Source organism: Mobula birostris, chromosome 3, assembly GCF_030028105.1.
Source record: "Mobula birostris isolate sMobBir1 chromosome 3, sMobBir1.hap1, whole genome shotgun sequence".
Lineage (NCBI taxonomy): Eukaryota > Metazoa > Chordata > Chondrichthyes > Myliobatiformes > Myliobatidae > Mobula > Mobula birostris.
The window spans coordinates 221,620,609-221,637,384 of record NC_092372.1 but is presented as its reverse complement, the minus strand read 5'-3'; positions in this window follow the sequence as shown (position 1 = coordinate 221,637,384).

Here is a 16,776-nt window from a genome sequence, read left to right as displayed (position 1 = left end):
AGGGAGCGGGAAGTGCAGAATCAAATATCGCTGTGATGATTGTACGTTCTAGTAACAATTGTTTGGTGACAATAAGGTATAAAGTAAAGTCATAAAGTATAACACTATCAGTCCATTGTTTGTTGTTTTCTGTTTTAACTGCATCACGCCTCTATTGCCCTGTAATTCATCCCACTGGCTGTGATTATGCCTCATCTCATGCCTATCCTTTCTATCATCTCTGTTGCATGCTATCTTTGATTTATTTCTGTTTTCCCCTTCCTCAACCATATCATTCTGGTTCCCATCCCCCTGACAAATTAGTTTAAACCCTCCCTAGCAGCTCTATTAAATGTGCCGGCCAGGATATTGGACCCCTTTAGGTTCAGGTGTAACCCATCCTTTTTGTACAGGTCGTACCTTCCCCAGAACAGTCCTGCTGAAGGGTCGCGGCCCGAAACTTCAACTGTACTCTTTTTCATCGATGCTGCCTAGCCTGCTGATTTCCTGCAGCATTTTCTGTGTTTTGCCAAGTTCATCTGCCATTTCTTTATCCCCCATTACTACCCTCACTAGTATCGTTTTCCAGTGATCCAATATCAACTCTCACCTCACTCTTTATATAACTGAAAAACCTTTTGGTATCCTGCTTTATATTATTGACTAGTTTGCCCCGATATTTCATCTTTTCCCTTCTCATAGCTTTTTTAGTTGCCTTTCGTTGGATTTTAAAAGCTTCCCAATCATCCAACTGCCCACTCACTTTTGCTACCTTATATGCTCTTTCCTTGGCTTTTATGCAGTCCTTAACTTCCCCTGTCAGCCACAGTTGCCTACACCAGCCATTTGAGAACAGCTTCTTCTGTGGGGCATATCTATCCTGCGCCTTGTGAACTATTCCCAGAAAATTCAGCCATCTCTGCTTTGCTGTCATCCACACCTGTATCCTCCTCCAATCTACCTGGGCAAGCTCCTCTCTCATGCTTCTGTAATTCTCATTATTCCATTGTGATACTGATACATTTGACTTATGCTTCTCCCTCTCAAATTGCAGTATGAATTCAATCATATTATGATCACTGCCTCCTAAGGGTTCCTTTATGTTAAGCTCCCTAACAAGATCTGGGTCATTACATAACACCCAATCTAAGATAGCCTAGTAGGTTTAAGCACAAACTGTTCTAAAAAGCCATCTCATAGGGCATTTAACAAATTCTCCCTCTTGCGATCCGACAGGAAGATGCAGGAAGATTGTTCCCGATGTTGGAGAAGTCCAGAACGAGGGGTCACAGTTTGAGGATAAAGGGGAAGTCTTTTAGGACCAAGATTAGGAAAAAACTTCTTCACACAGAGAGTGGTGAATCTGTGGAATTCTCTGCCACAGGAAACAGTTGAGGCCAGTTCATTGGCTATATTTAAGAGGGAGTTAGATAAGGCCCTTGTGGCTAAAGGGATCGGGGGTACGGAGGGAAGGCTGGTACAGGGTTCTGAGTTGGATGATCAGCCATGATCATACTGAATGGCGGTGCAGGCTCGAAGGGCCGAATGGCCTACTCCTGCACCTATTTTCTATGTTTCTATGACACCAACCTGGTTTTCCCAATCCCCTTGCATATTGAAGTCCCTCAATATAATTGTGTCATTACCCTTATTACATGCCTTTTCCAGCTCTATTTGCAATCTCTTACTCTATGGAGGCCTATATATGATTCCCACAATGGTTTTTTTACCCTTGCAGTTTATTAACTCCACCCACAAAGATTCAATATTCTCTGACCCTATGTCACTTCTTTCTAAAGATGTAATTCAGAGAAGGCTCAGAGAAGATTCATGAGAATGATTCCAGGAATGAAAGGGTTACCGTATGAGGAACGTCTGGCAGCTCTTGGGCTGTATTCCCTGGAGTTCAGGAGAATGAGGGGGGATCTCAGAAACATTCCGAATGTTAAAAGGCCTGAACAGATTAGATATGACAAAGTTATTTCCCATGATAGGGGAGTCTAGGACAAAAGGGCACGACTTCAGGATTGAAGGACGTCCATTTAGAACTGAGATGTGGAGAAATTACTTTAGCCAGAGCGTGGCAAATCTGTGGAATTTGTTGCCACGAGCGGCTGTGGAGGCCAAGTCATTGAGTGTATTTGAGGCAGAGATAGACAGGTTCTTGATTAGCCAGAGCATCAAAGGGTATGGAGAGAAGGCAGGGGAGTGGGGATGACTGGAAGAATTGGATCAGCCCATGTTTGAATGATGCAGCAGACTTGATGGGCTGAATGGCCTACTTCTGCCCCTATATCTTATAGTCTTATGGTAATTCCATCTCTTACCAACAGAGCCTATGCCTTCCTCCCTGTCCTCTTGATACAAAGTATATCCTTTGATGTTAAGCGCCAGCCAGGATAGGTCTTACACAGTGAAAGGTAGGGCACTGAGGAGCGTGGTAGAACAAAGGGATCTGAGAACACAGGTCCATAATTTGCTGAAAGTTGCTTTACAAGTAGATAGGCTTGTAAAGAAAGCTTTTGGCACATTGGCCTTCATAACTCAATATATTGAGTACAGGAGATGGGATGTTATGTTGAAGTTGTTTTAGACATCGGTGAGGCCTAACTTGGAGCATTGTGTGCAGTTTTGATCACCTACCTGCAGGAAAGAGGTAAATAAGTTTGAAAGAGTACAGAGAAAACTTACAAGGATGTTGCTGGGTCTGGAGGACCTGAGTCATGGGGAAATATTGAACAGGTTAGGGCTGTATTCATTAGAACACAGAAGATTGAGAGGATTTTTGATAGAGGTATACAAAATTATGTGGGGTAAATGCATGCAGGCTTTTTCCAAGGAGGTGGGGTAGGGCTACAACCAGAGGTTATGTGTTAAGGGTGAAAGGTGATGTTTAAGGGAAACTTCTTCACTCAGAGAGTCAAGAGAGAGTGGATCGAGCTGCCCAGCACAAGTGGTGCATGCGAGCTCGATTTCAACGGTTAAGAGAAGTTTGGATAGGTACATGGATGGTAGGGGTACGGAGGCGATGTGCAGGTTGATGGGAGCAGGCAGTTCAAATGATTTCAACATGGACTAGATGGGCCAAAGGGCCTGTTTCTGTGCTGTACTTCTCCATGACTCTACGATTCTATAAACCACACAACCCAGGCTTTATCCTGTGAGGGAGATGTCATTCTGTTAAAAACAGCAATTTAATCAGTGCCTTAGCTGAGATGTGCCAGCTAAAGGCCACTGATAGAGGTGTATCACATACGGGGTATCAACTGACTTGAATCCCTGAGGGGCATTAAATGACATGCATTACATTTCTGTGAGAACTTAGAATTGAGAATATTATGGCACAGTATAGGTCCTTCAGCCCATAATCTACTCTAAGATCAAGCTAACCCTTCCCTCACACATAACCCTCCGTTTTTCTTTCATCCATGTGCTGATCTAAGATCCCATTAAACACCACTGATGTATCTGCACACCCACCACTCTCCCACCTCAAAATTATGCCTCCTGGTATTCACCATTTCCACCCTGGGAGAAAGTCTCTAGTTGTCCACTCTATCTGTGCCTCTTACCATAAGACAAAGGAGCAGAAGTCGGCCATTCGGCCCATTGAGTCTGCTCCGCCATTTTATCATGAGCTGATCCATTCTCCTATCTAGTCCCACTCCCCTGCCTTCTCACCATAACCTTTGATGCCCTGGCTACTCAGATACCTATCAATCTCTGCCTTAAATACACCCAATGACTTGGCCTCCACTGCCGCCCGTGGCAACAGATTCCACAGATTCACCACCCTCTGGCTTAAAAAATTTCTTCGCATCTCTGTTCTGAAAGGGCCCCCTTCAATCCTTAAGTCATGCCCTCTCGTACTAGACTCTCATATTAAGTCACCTCTCATCCTTCTTCGTTCCGAAAAGAAAAGCCCTTGCTCACTCACCCTTTCCTCATAAGACATGCTCTCTAATCCAGGCAGCATCCTGGTAAATCTGCTCTGTACCCTCTCTAACACTTCCACATCCTTCCTATGACGAGGTAACCAGAACTGAACACAATACTCCACACACCCACCACTCTCTGTGTTAAGAAAAACCTACCTTGACATCCCTCCTGTACCTTCCTCCAATCACCTTAAGATTAACTTGATGTAGGGTGCCAGCCTCAAACATCAACTGTATACTCTTCTCCATAGATGCCGCCTGATCTGTTGAGTTCCTCCAGCATTTTGTGTGTGTTGCTTTGGATTTCCAGCATCTGTAGAATCTCTTGCGCTTGTGATACCTTAAAATGATGCCATCTTGTATTAGCAGCTAAAATCCTCTGGCTATCCACTTGATCTATGCCTTTTATCACCTTGTATGCCCTCTCTAAAGCTTTCACATCCTTCCGATATTGAAGCGAAAAGAACTGAGTTGCATTCAGTGACGTGCATTACCTGAGGTGCATTAACTGAGTTGCATTGGTGAGATGCGTTACATAAGATGTATTACCTTTAAATGCACACTGCTGCTGCCAATGTTGCTGAGAAGACTCTATCGAGTTGTTCTTCACGCCCGCCTCTGTGTCTTCCTCTCCCCAAGTTAATGCGGGTGGTTATGTTCACCAGTCTGAGAGAGAGAAGCGTAAATCACATGTGTCAGTATCGCAATGGAATAAAGAGAATTACAGAGGCATGAGGAAGGAGCTTGCCCAGTTGGATTGGAGGGGGATACTGGCAGGGATGATGGCAGAGCAGAGGTGACTGAAGTTTCTGGAAATAGTTCACAAGGTGCAGGATAGATATGTCCCACAGAAGAAGTGTCAGGGAGCAGGAGTGAGTGCCATTGCTATTACAAAGGAAAATGTGCTTGGCAAACTGAAAGGTCTTAAGATGGATAAGTCACTTGGACCAGATAAAATATATCCCAGAGTCCTGAGAGAGGTTGCTGAGGAGATAACAGATGCATTGGCTATGATCTTTCAAGAATCACTTGATTCTGGCATGGTCCCAGAAGACTGGAAGATTGCAAATGTCATTCCACTCTTTAAGAAGGTTAATTTACAGGTTGATTTTGTCGTTAAGAAAGCAAATGCAATGTTGGCATTTATTTCAATGGGAATAAAATATAAAAGCAAGGAGTTAATACTGAGCCTTTATAAGACACTAGCCAGGCTGTACTTGGAGTATTGTCAACAGTTTTCAGCCCATATCTCAGAAAGAATGTGTTGTCATTGGAGAGACTCCAGAGGAGGTTCATGAGGATGATTCCAGGAATTAAGGGGTTAACATATGAGGAGCATTTGGCAGCTTTAGGCCTGTACTTACTGGAATTCAGAAGAATGCATGGGAATTTCATGAAACCTGCTGAATGTTGAAAGGACTAGATAGGGTGGATATGGAGAGGATGTTTCCTATGGTGGGGTATCCAGAACTAGATGGCACAGTCTCAAAATTGAGGGATGACCTTTTGGAACAGAGATAAGGAGGAATTTTTTTTTAGCCTGAGACAAGTGAATCGGTGGAATGCACTGCTATAGATTGCAGAGGAGGCCAAGCCCATGTGTATATTTAAAGTGGAAGTTGATAGTTTCCTGATTGGACAGGGCATCAAAGTATATGGTGAGAAGGCGGGTGTATGGGATTGAATGCGATCCACGATCAACTATGATGGAATGGCGGAGCAGACCCGATGGGCTGAATGGCCTAATTCTGCTCCTCTGTCTTACGTCTTACGTCTTTTTACATTTCTGCCAACTTTGCTCTCTATCTATTCATGGGATCTGGGCATCAATGAGTGGCAGGCTTTTACTGCCTGTCCCCAGTTGGCTGTGAGAAGGAGAAGGTGAGCCATCTTCTAGAGCAGGGGACCCTTTTCTTAATGGTATTGGTCTATGGCATAAAACAGGTTGGGAACCCCTTGTTCTAGAACCACTGCCATTCTTCTGGTAAGTGTGATCCTACAGTAATGTTGGGCAGGGAGCTGCAGGATTTAGACAAAGATACAGAAATACACACAGTAGCCATTTTATTAGACGGCACCTGTACCTTGTAAAGTGGCCACTGCGTGTATGTTCCTCGTCTTCTGCTGCTGTAGTCCACCCACTTCAGGGTTTGATGTGTTATGCATTCGGAGATGCTCTTCTGTACACCACCGTTGTAATGAGTTGTTATTTCAGTTACTATCACCTTCCCGTCAGCTTGAACCAGTCTGGCCGTTCACCTCTGACCTCCCTCATTAGCAAGGCATTTTCACCCACAGAATTGCTGCTCACTGGATGTTTTTTCGTTTTCACACCATTCTCTGTAAACTCTAGACATTTTTTATACCATGGACCCCTACTGTGGTCCCCAGGTTGGGAACCCCTGCTATAGAGACTGTTGTGGATGAAAATCCCAGGGGAACATCAGCAGTTTCTGAGATACTCAATCCACCCTGTCTGGCACATTTCTTCCCTATTGTGATGCTTGACTTCAACAACATCTGAACCTCTTGACCATGTCTGCATGCTTTTATGCATTGAGTTGCTGCCACATGATTGGCTGATTAGATACTTGAATTAACAAGCAGCTCTAAAAGGTATTAAAGTGGCCACTGACTCTAGTTCCACGGCTAAATATTTATTTTATTTAGAGATCATCATCATCATCAGGTGCCATGCCCCTTTGAGCTTTGACTGCCATGGCCCACACACTCCTGTCTTGGGTCAAGTGGATCAATTCATTGGTATTCATTTCCCATTCTCTGGCTGCTGTCTCCATCATCATTTGTCTTTGTCTTCCTCTTGCTTTCCTTCCCTTCAATCTTTTCTACAATTACCGTGCATTCTAACTCCGCTTTCCTAATCACATGTCCAATGAAGTTAGAGACACAGTTCAATAACAGACCCTTCCGTCCCAATGAGCCTGTACTGCCCATTAACACCCATGTGATCAATTAGCCTTATGACCCTTGTACATCTTCGGAATGTGGGCAGAAACCAGAGCATCTGGAGGAAACCCACGTGATCACGGGAAGAGTGTATAAACTCCTTAGAAACAGCGGTGAAATTGAGGCTGACCCACTGTAATACATTACTCTAATCACTAGGCTAACCGTGCCAGCCTGGTGATGGTCTATGTATCCTGGTTCCTCCTCAGCAGTACAATGCGTAGTTTCTCCAGGCAGTAAAATACCGCAGTATGTTGAGCAGTTTCAGGCCCTAGATCTGAGAAAGAGTAGTGCTGACTCTGGAGAGGTCCAGAGCAGATTCACAAGAATGATCCCAGGAATCAAAGTGCTGACACAAGAGGTTCTGCAGAGCAACACACAGAAAGTGCTGGAGGAACTCAGCAGCACCTGTGGAGTGGAACAAACAGCCGACGTTTTGGGCCGAGAGCTGGCTGCAGAGGTGCCATTGCCTCTGACAGGGAAGGGCAAACAGGGTGGCAGGATTTCAACAGATCTTGAAGGACATTGGGGATTTCATGACAATTTTGTACTTGCATGGTCATCACTGCAGAGGGGGGTCTTCTCTCTCAGGATTTATCACAAAATAATTCCACAATGAATCCTGAAGTTAAAAGCCCTGGAGGGACTGGGATACTTGACGCAGCACACTTAAATCCGGAAATTTGCCTTCACGTTCCTGGGCACTAGAGTGTCAGCCAGATACCTGACCAGAACGTGTCACCATCTTAAATAGTTAAGAGCTGTGACCTTGGTACCTGTACCAGGGAAACACTGTGTGGTATCTGCAATCAATTAGTGTATTTAAAAAAGAATCAATGGTTACTAAAGTCAACCGTCAAGTTTGTCAGTCTTTGTTTACGGGTAGTTTTTTTTGCAAAATTATACCGTATTTCTTTTGTTCCCGTAAATACCTGCAAGAAACATAGTCATAGTCATACTTTATTGATCCCGGGGGAAATTGGTTAAACTGAATCTCAAGGCAGTATATGGCAATATATATGAACTTTGATGTGGAAATTTACTTTAAGCAAGGGGCATAATTTTAAGGTGATTGGAGGAAAGTAGAGCGAGATAGGTTTTTTCACACACAGAGTGTGGTGGGTACATGCAACCCCCTGCCAGGGGTGGTGGTAGAGGCAGATGCATTCAGGACAGTTAGGAAACTCTTGGATGGGCACATGGATGACAGGAAAATGGAGGGCTATGTAGGAAGGAAGGGTTCAATTGATCTTCAAGTAGGTTTAAAGGTCAATACAATATATTGAGCCAAAGGGCCTGTACTATGCTGTAATGCTCTATTCTATATGTTCGAAACCAGGGCTTCCCAACCTTTTTTATGCCATGGACCAATGCCATTAAGCAAGCGGTCTGTGGACCCCTGGTCTAAACTGTGAACTTTGGTGAAAATTGTGACTTCAGAAATATCAGTGGGCTTCCCATCAGAACGGGACTGGTCTTCCACCCACTCAATTCCCCCAAGGCTCCACTATTCCCAGAAACTCCACCCTCTGTCTAATCCACTACCACGGCCCATCCCCCCCCCCCCCTCAATCACCCCTGGGATCTCCATCTCCTTTGGGGTCACAGCTCAGTCCAGTACAGAAACAGAACCCCCCCCCGCCAACTCCATGGACTCTATCTACACTTCTCACTGCCTCGGTAAAACAGCCAACATAATTGGTCTGCCCACCCCAGACGTTCTCTCTTCTCCTCTCTCCAATCTCCACCAGGCTCAAGGTCAGATTCTACTCGGCTGTTATAGACCTCTTGTATGTCAAAGGTGAACTCTGGACCTCACAATCTACCTCATCATGGCCCTTGAACATTAATGTCTGCCTGCACCATAACTATAACTCTATATTTTATTACCTCGATGTACTGATATACAGAATTATCTGTATGGATGGCGTACAAAACAAGCATCTCCACTGTACCTCGGTACTTGTGACAATAATAAACCAATTCCAATTCCAATTAAGGACCCCAGCACCCAGGACCGCTGTCTTCTTGTTTCTGCCATTGGGAAGGAGGTACCCAACTCAGTGCTTCAGAAACAGCTTCTTCCCTTCCACCTTCAGATTTTCAAATGGCCACTATCTTTGCTCTCTTTTTGCACGACTTATTTAGTTTGTGGGCACGTGGCCAAGTGGTTAAGGCATTGGACTAGCGACCTGAAGGTCGTGAGTTTGAGCCCCAGCCGAGGGAGCGTGTTGTATCCTTGAGCAAGGCATTTAATCACACATTGCTCTGCGACGACACTGGTGCCAAGCTGTATGGGTCCGAATGCCCTTCCCTTGGACAACATTGGTGTCGTGGAGAGGGGAGACTTGCAGTATGGGCAACTGCTGGTCTTCCATACAACCTTGCCCAGGCCTACGCCCTGGAGAGTGAAGACTTTCCAGGTGCAGATCCATGGTCTTGCAAGACTAACGGATGCCTTTATTTAATTTAATTTAAGGATATAATCAGCCAATTGTGTGGCAGCAACTCAATGCATTAAAGCATGCAGACATGCTCAAGAGGATCAATCGTTGTTCAGACCAAACGTTAGAATGGGGAAGAAATGTGATCTAAGTGATTATGACCTTGGAGTGATTGCTGGTGCCAGACAGGGTGGTTTGAGTATCTCAGAAACTGCTGATCTCCTGAGATTTTCACACACAACAGTCTCCAGAGTTGACAGAGAATGGTGCAATAACAAAGAAACATCCAGTGAGCGGCTGTTCTGCGGGTGGAAGTGCCTTGTTAATGAGAGAGGTCAGAGGAGAATGGCCAGACTGGTTCAAGCTGACAGTAACTCAAATAACCGTACATGACAACAGTGGTGTGCAGAAGAGCATCTCTGAATGCACAACACGTTGAACTTTGAGGTGGATGGGCTACAGCAGCAGATGACCACGGACAGGCTCTCAGTGGCCACTTTATTAGGTACAGGAGATACCCAATAAAGTGGCTATGAACGTATACATTATTGTAATTTATTGTATTTTGTATGTATTGCGCTGTACTGTCGTCACAAAACAACAAATTTCATGACATACATCAGCAACATTAAAGCTGATTCTGGTTCTGATTCAGCTCGGCCGGGAGCTCCCAGGACCTGCCCTCCTTCGCACCCACGCACCTTCCCTCGTGATCAGTCCCCACCCTCCCTGTTCGCCATTCCCAGGGTTTAGCATCTGACCAGACACCAGGGATCAAACCATGCCACTGCATTAGGGCAATGTGCTATCAGGATGTGGATTTAAACTCGATAGTTTTGCTAGCAGGTGGTGGGGTGGAGATACATCTCTACCAAAGGAGGTGTAAGGTGCTCCTTCCCTCCGCGAGCCTACAGGTCACCCTTGGGCAAGGTGTAGCACCTGCTTAGCCCCCCGATCAGGGTCACGTGAAGCTATGGAACAGCTGGCGGATGCTCGTATGAGCACAAGTCCTGGTTATGCGACCACTAACACCAGGTAGACAATCTCTGAAGAGTATTGATAATGGGCTAGGGTCACCGGTCTAGTAATGTCACTGCCCAGAAGAAGGCAATGGCAAACCACTTCTGAAGAAAAATTTGCCAAGAGCAATCATGGTCATCAAAAGACCATGAAAGACCACGCACATAACAAACAACCAAGTTTCACTAAAATAAAGCACTCAGCGATATGATTTAATGATCTCATTTGGTGTCGTTGTTAATTTATAATTGCCTCATTTGCTAAGATACAGGGTAAAGCTTTGATCTGTGTGTTCAATATGTTGAGGTACTAAAGGGAAACAGAAAGCAGACTGTAGAGCAACACACACAAGATGCTGGAGGAACTCAGCAGGTCAGGCAGCATCTATGGACATGAAGAGTATAGGGTTACAGGTACAGAGACAGTGAGTGCAAGGTCCATGGAAAGCAAGATGTCTCAGACAAGGCCGACTATTCATAAATGGTGAGGAGGCAGAAAGGGTCTCCAGTTTCAAGTTTTTGGGGGTGAACATCACGGAGGAGCTCTCTTGGTCTGTCAACACAACCTCGACAGTAGGAACTAACCTACCTGAGGTACTTAAGGAGCGCTAATCTACCCCAAAAGTTGCCAGTCAACTTTCATCTATGTGCAATAGTGAGCATACTGACATACAGAATGACTGTGTGGTACTCTGGCTGTAGCAAGACAGATTACAGAGCACTCCAACAAGTGATTAGGACAGCTCAGCACATCATCGAGACATCAACTACCAGACCTGGAGAACATTTATAACTCTCAGTGCCTATGGCATGCTCATAACATCATTCCATCCTGGACACTGTCAGTTCAATTTCCTGCCATCTGGTAGAAGATACAGAAACATCTTAGCCAAGACAGTAAGTCCAAAAAGCAGCTTTCCCGAGGGCTGTTGTGCAGCTGAATAATGCTACACCCTGCACTGCCAATGGCCTTTGAGTGTTATGACTATCGAAGTCACTTCTTGCATGTAAATATGGAGTTTTATTTTTAATTAAGCCATATTGCATCCATGCTAGGTATCTGTATTGTACCGACTGAATTAGCACCCCAATTTTATTGTCCTGAGCAATGACAATGAAGTTCTATTCCATTCTATGGAAATTATTAAACTTATATACAGTGTTGAAGCTGTTTATCCCCATGAGTTAATGTTTGTGTTGATCTTCTGCAAGTGTTACTATTAATAAAATGTGTATATAGCATTAGGGCTTTGTACGGCAACAAATCTTCCTGAGAAGCAAGAAACTGCCGAGCGTACTGGACATCGCAGTCTTATAAGGAAAGGTTGAGCGAGATGGGGCTTTTCTCTTTGGAGCAAAGGACGATGAGAGATAACTTGATAGAGGTGTGCAAGATGATAAGAGACATAGATTGAGTACATAGCCAGACACTTTTTACCCTTCTAAAGTTTCTACATCCTTCTTATAATGAGGCAACCAGAAATGACCACAACACTCCGAGTGTGATCTAACCAGGGTTTTATAGAGCTGCAATAATTCCTCGTGGCTCTTGAACTCAACCCCTTGACTAATGGAGGCCAACACACTATATTCTTTTTTAACCACCCTATCAACTTGTGTGGCAACTCTGAGGGATTTATGGACTTGAACCTCAAGGTCCATCTGTTCCTCCACACTGCGAAGAAACCTGCCATTAACCTTGTACTCTGCCTCCAAGTTTGACCTTCCAAAGTGTATGACTTCATACTTTTCCGGTTGGACTCCATCTGCCGCTTCTTGGCCTAGCTCTGCATCCTGTCAGTGTCCCATTGTAACCCTTGACAACTTTTACACTATCCAGAACACCACCAACTTTCATGTCATCTGTAAACTTACTAACCCACCCTTCCACTTCCGCATCCAAGTCGCTTATAAAAATGACAAAGAGCAGGGGCCCTGAAGCAAAGTCCTGCGGAACACCGAGGGTCACTCTCGATACGATATAGGAAGTGGCAGCCGTCAGTTGAAGGACATTAACGTTATAAATTTCCAGAATAAATAAATATTAAAGATAGGAGTGAGACAATAGTGTTCATGAGTTGATGGACCATTGAGCATGGACATCTGTTTCTGGAAAGAAGCTGTTCTGAATCATTGAGTGTGTGTCTTCAGGTTCCGGTATCTCCCCCACCCCGATGGCAGTAATGAGAAGAGGGCGTGCCCTGGATGATGAGGGCCCTTAATGATGGATGCCACCTTCCTGTGGCAGTGCCTTTTGAAGATGTCCTTGGTGGTGGGGAAGGCTTGTGCCCATGATGGAGCTGGCTGAGTTTACAACTCTGCAGCCTCTTGCAATCTTGTGCAATGGAGCCTCCAGATCGGGAGGTGATAAGACCAGCCAGAATGCTCTCCACTGTACGTCTGCTGAAATTTGCTAGTGTCCTGGGTAACGCACCGAATCTCCTCAAAACCCTGGCAAGCCTTCTTTGCGATTGCATCAAGCGTTGTGTCCAATATGAGGGGTGATCTTATTATCTTGCTGAAACATTAAAGACGCTGAAGGGGTTTGAGAGGGTAGATACTACGCCTTCCCAACACAGGTTAAAAACTTGTTCTTCAGTGTTTGAATTTGAGCTTCAGTCCAGCATCTTCCACACAACACAACAGAACACAACACAACACAACACAACACAACACAACACAACACCCCACAACACAACACAACACAACACAACACAACACACCACAACACACAACACACAACACAACACAACACCACACCACACAACACAACACAACACACCACAACACACAACACAACACAACACAACAACACACCACACCACACCACACAACACAACACCACACAACACAACACCACACAACACAACACCACACCACACGACACAACACACCACAACACAACACAACACAACACCACACCACACCACACCACACAACACAACACAACACAACACCACACAACACCACACCACACAACACAACACCACACAACACCACACCACACCACACAACACAACACAACACACCACACCACACCACACAGCACAACACAACACAACACAACACAACAACACACCACACAACATACCACAACACACCACACCACACCACACACCACACCACACCACACAGCACAACACAACACAACACACAACAACACAACACAACACCACACCACACCACACCACACCACACAACACAACACAAGACACCACAACACCCCACAACACAACACCACACCACACAACACAACACAACACAACACAACACAACACAACACACAACACAACACCACACAACACAACACAAGACACCACAACACCACACACCACACAACACAACACAACACAACACAACACAACACACAACACAACACCACAACACAAGACACCACAACACCCCACAACACAACACCACACCACACAACATAACACCACACAACACAACACAAGACACCACAACACCCCACAACACAACACCACACCACACAACACAACACAACACACCACACCACACAACACCACACCACAACACAAGACACCACAACACCCCACAACACAACACCACACCACACCACACACCACACCACACAACACAACACAACACAACACCCCACAAAACAACACAACACCACACCACACAACACCACACCACACAACACAACACAACACACAACACAACACAACACAACACCCCACAAAACAACACAACACATCACAACACACAACACACCACAACACACAACACACCACAACACACCACACCACACACTGCACCACACCACACCACACCACACAACACAACAGAACACAACACCACACCACACCACACCACACCACACACCACACCACACCACACCACACAACACAACACCACACCACACAAAACAACACCACACAACACACCACAACACACCACACCACACATCACACAACATTACACAACACCACACCACACCACACCACACCACGCAACACAACACAACACAACACAACACCACACCACACCACGCAACACCACACAACACACCACACCACACCACACCACACCACGCAACACAACACAACACAACACAACACCACACCACACCACACCACACAACACCACACAACACCACACCACACCACACCACACAACACAACACCACACCACACCACACCACACAACACCACACAACACAACAACACACCACACCACACAACAACACACAACACCACACCACACAACAACACACCACACCACACAACACAACACAACACAACACAACACAACACAACACACCACACCACACAACACAACACAACACCACACCACACAACACAACACCACACCACATCACACACCACACCACACCACACCACACCACACAACACAACACAACACAACACAACACACCACACCACACAACACTACACAACACAACACAACACCACACAACACAACACAACACAACACAACACACCACACCACACAACACAACACAACACCACACCACATCACACCACACCACACCACATCACACACCACACCACACCACACCACACCACACCACACAACACAACACAACACAACACAACACAACACAACACACCACACCACACCACACCACACAACACAACAGAACACAACACCACACCACACCACACCACACACCACACAACACCACACAACACCACAGAACACAACAGAACACAACACACCACACCACACAACACAACACCACACAACACACCACACCACACCACACAACACAACACAACACCACACCACACAACACAACACAACACCACACCACACAACACAACACAACAACACACCACACCACACCACACAACACAACACACCACACCACAGCACACCACACAACATACCACAACACACCACACCACACCACACACCACACCACACCACACATCACACAACACTACACCACACCACACAGCACAACACAACACAACACACCACAACACAACACAACACAACACCACACCACACCACTCCACACCACACCACATCACACACCACACCACACCACACAACACAACACAACACAACACAACACCACACAAGGCTCGGATGTCCTCTTGATTTGTGAGAGCTTTCTGAAGAAAGTCACGGTCATTCAAGCAGAAAAACAGGCCCTTGGGCTCACCAACCGTGCTAACCTATCCTACAATCCTCATGTGTTGTTCCTCCTCCCCTTGCTCCCATCAACTCAACCCAGATCTGAGCACACAGAAGGGCAAATTACAGTGGCTAATTACCCCACCAACCTGCATGTCTTGGGGATGTGAGGGAAAACCAGATCTCATGGGGGAAACCTGGGGGAGGGGGGATACAGCCATGGGGAGTACAGGAGCTAGACCAGCTTACAGAGATGAATAGAGGTGTAGGGACTGGAGGGGGTTACAAGGATTGGGAAGGGTTACAGGGACTGGGAGGAGTTACAGAGATTGGGAGGGGTTACAGAGATAAGGCGGCAATATTGAAAACAAGAGGGCTGTAGGTGCCGAAGTGGGTTTGAGAGATCAAGAGAGATTATTGAGAAAGGGAGAGGTGTAGGGACCAGAGGGGGTTACAGGAATTGGAAGGGGTTTGCAGAGATTGTGAGAGGGTTACAGAAATAGGGAAGGGGTTACAGGGATTGGGAGGGGGGTTATAGAGATAGGAAGGCATTATTTAGATAGAGAGGAGTGTAGACACTGAGGGGTCTTTGAGAGATCGAGAGAGATTCTTGAGAAAGGGAGAGGTGTAGGAACTGGAGGGGGTTACAGAGACAGGGAGGAGTGCTTGGGCTGGAGGGGTTTATAGAGATAGCGAAGGGTGTATGGGCTGGATGGGGTTACAGAGACAGGGAGGGGTGTTTGGGCTGGACAGGGTTACAGAGACAGGGAGGGGTGTTTGGGCTGGACAGGGTTACAGAGACAGGGAGGGGTGTTTGGGCTGGACGGTGTTATAGAGATAGCGAAGGGTGTATGGGCTGGAACGTATTACAGAGACAGGGAGGGGTGGAGAGGTGTAGAGCTGGAAGGGGTTACTGAGATAGAGAAGGGTGCAGACATGGAGGAATATATATAGGACGTGACACAGGGGCCCGTGGGGTTAATGGAGACAGGGAGATGTGGAGGATCAGTGGGTGATAGTGTGGGATGAGGGGCTGGAGAGTGGTACAGAAAGAGGGAGGGGTGTAGGGGCTGGGGTGGTTACAGAGACAGGGAGGGGTGTAGGGGATGGAGGGGGTTACAGAGACAGGGAGCGCTGTATGGGCTGGGGTGGTTACAGAGACAGGGAGCGGTGTAGGGGCTGGGGTGGTTACAGAGACAGGGAGGGGTGTAGGGGCTGGGGTGATTACAGAGACAGGGAGTGGTGTAGGGGACAGAGGTGGTTACAGAGACAGGGAGTGGTGTAGGGGATGGAGGGGGTTAC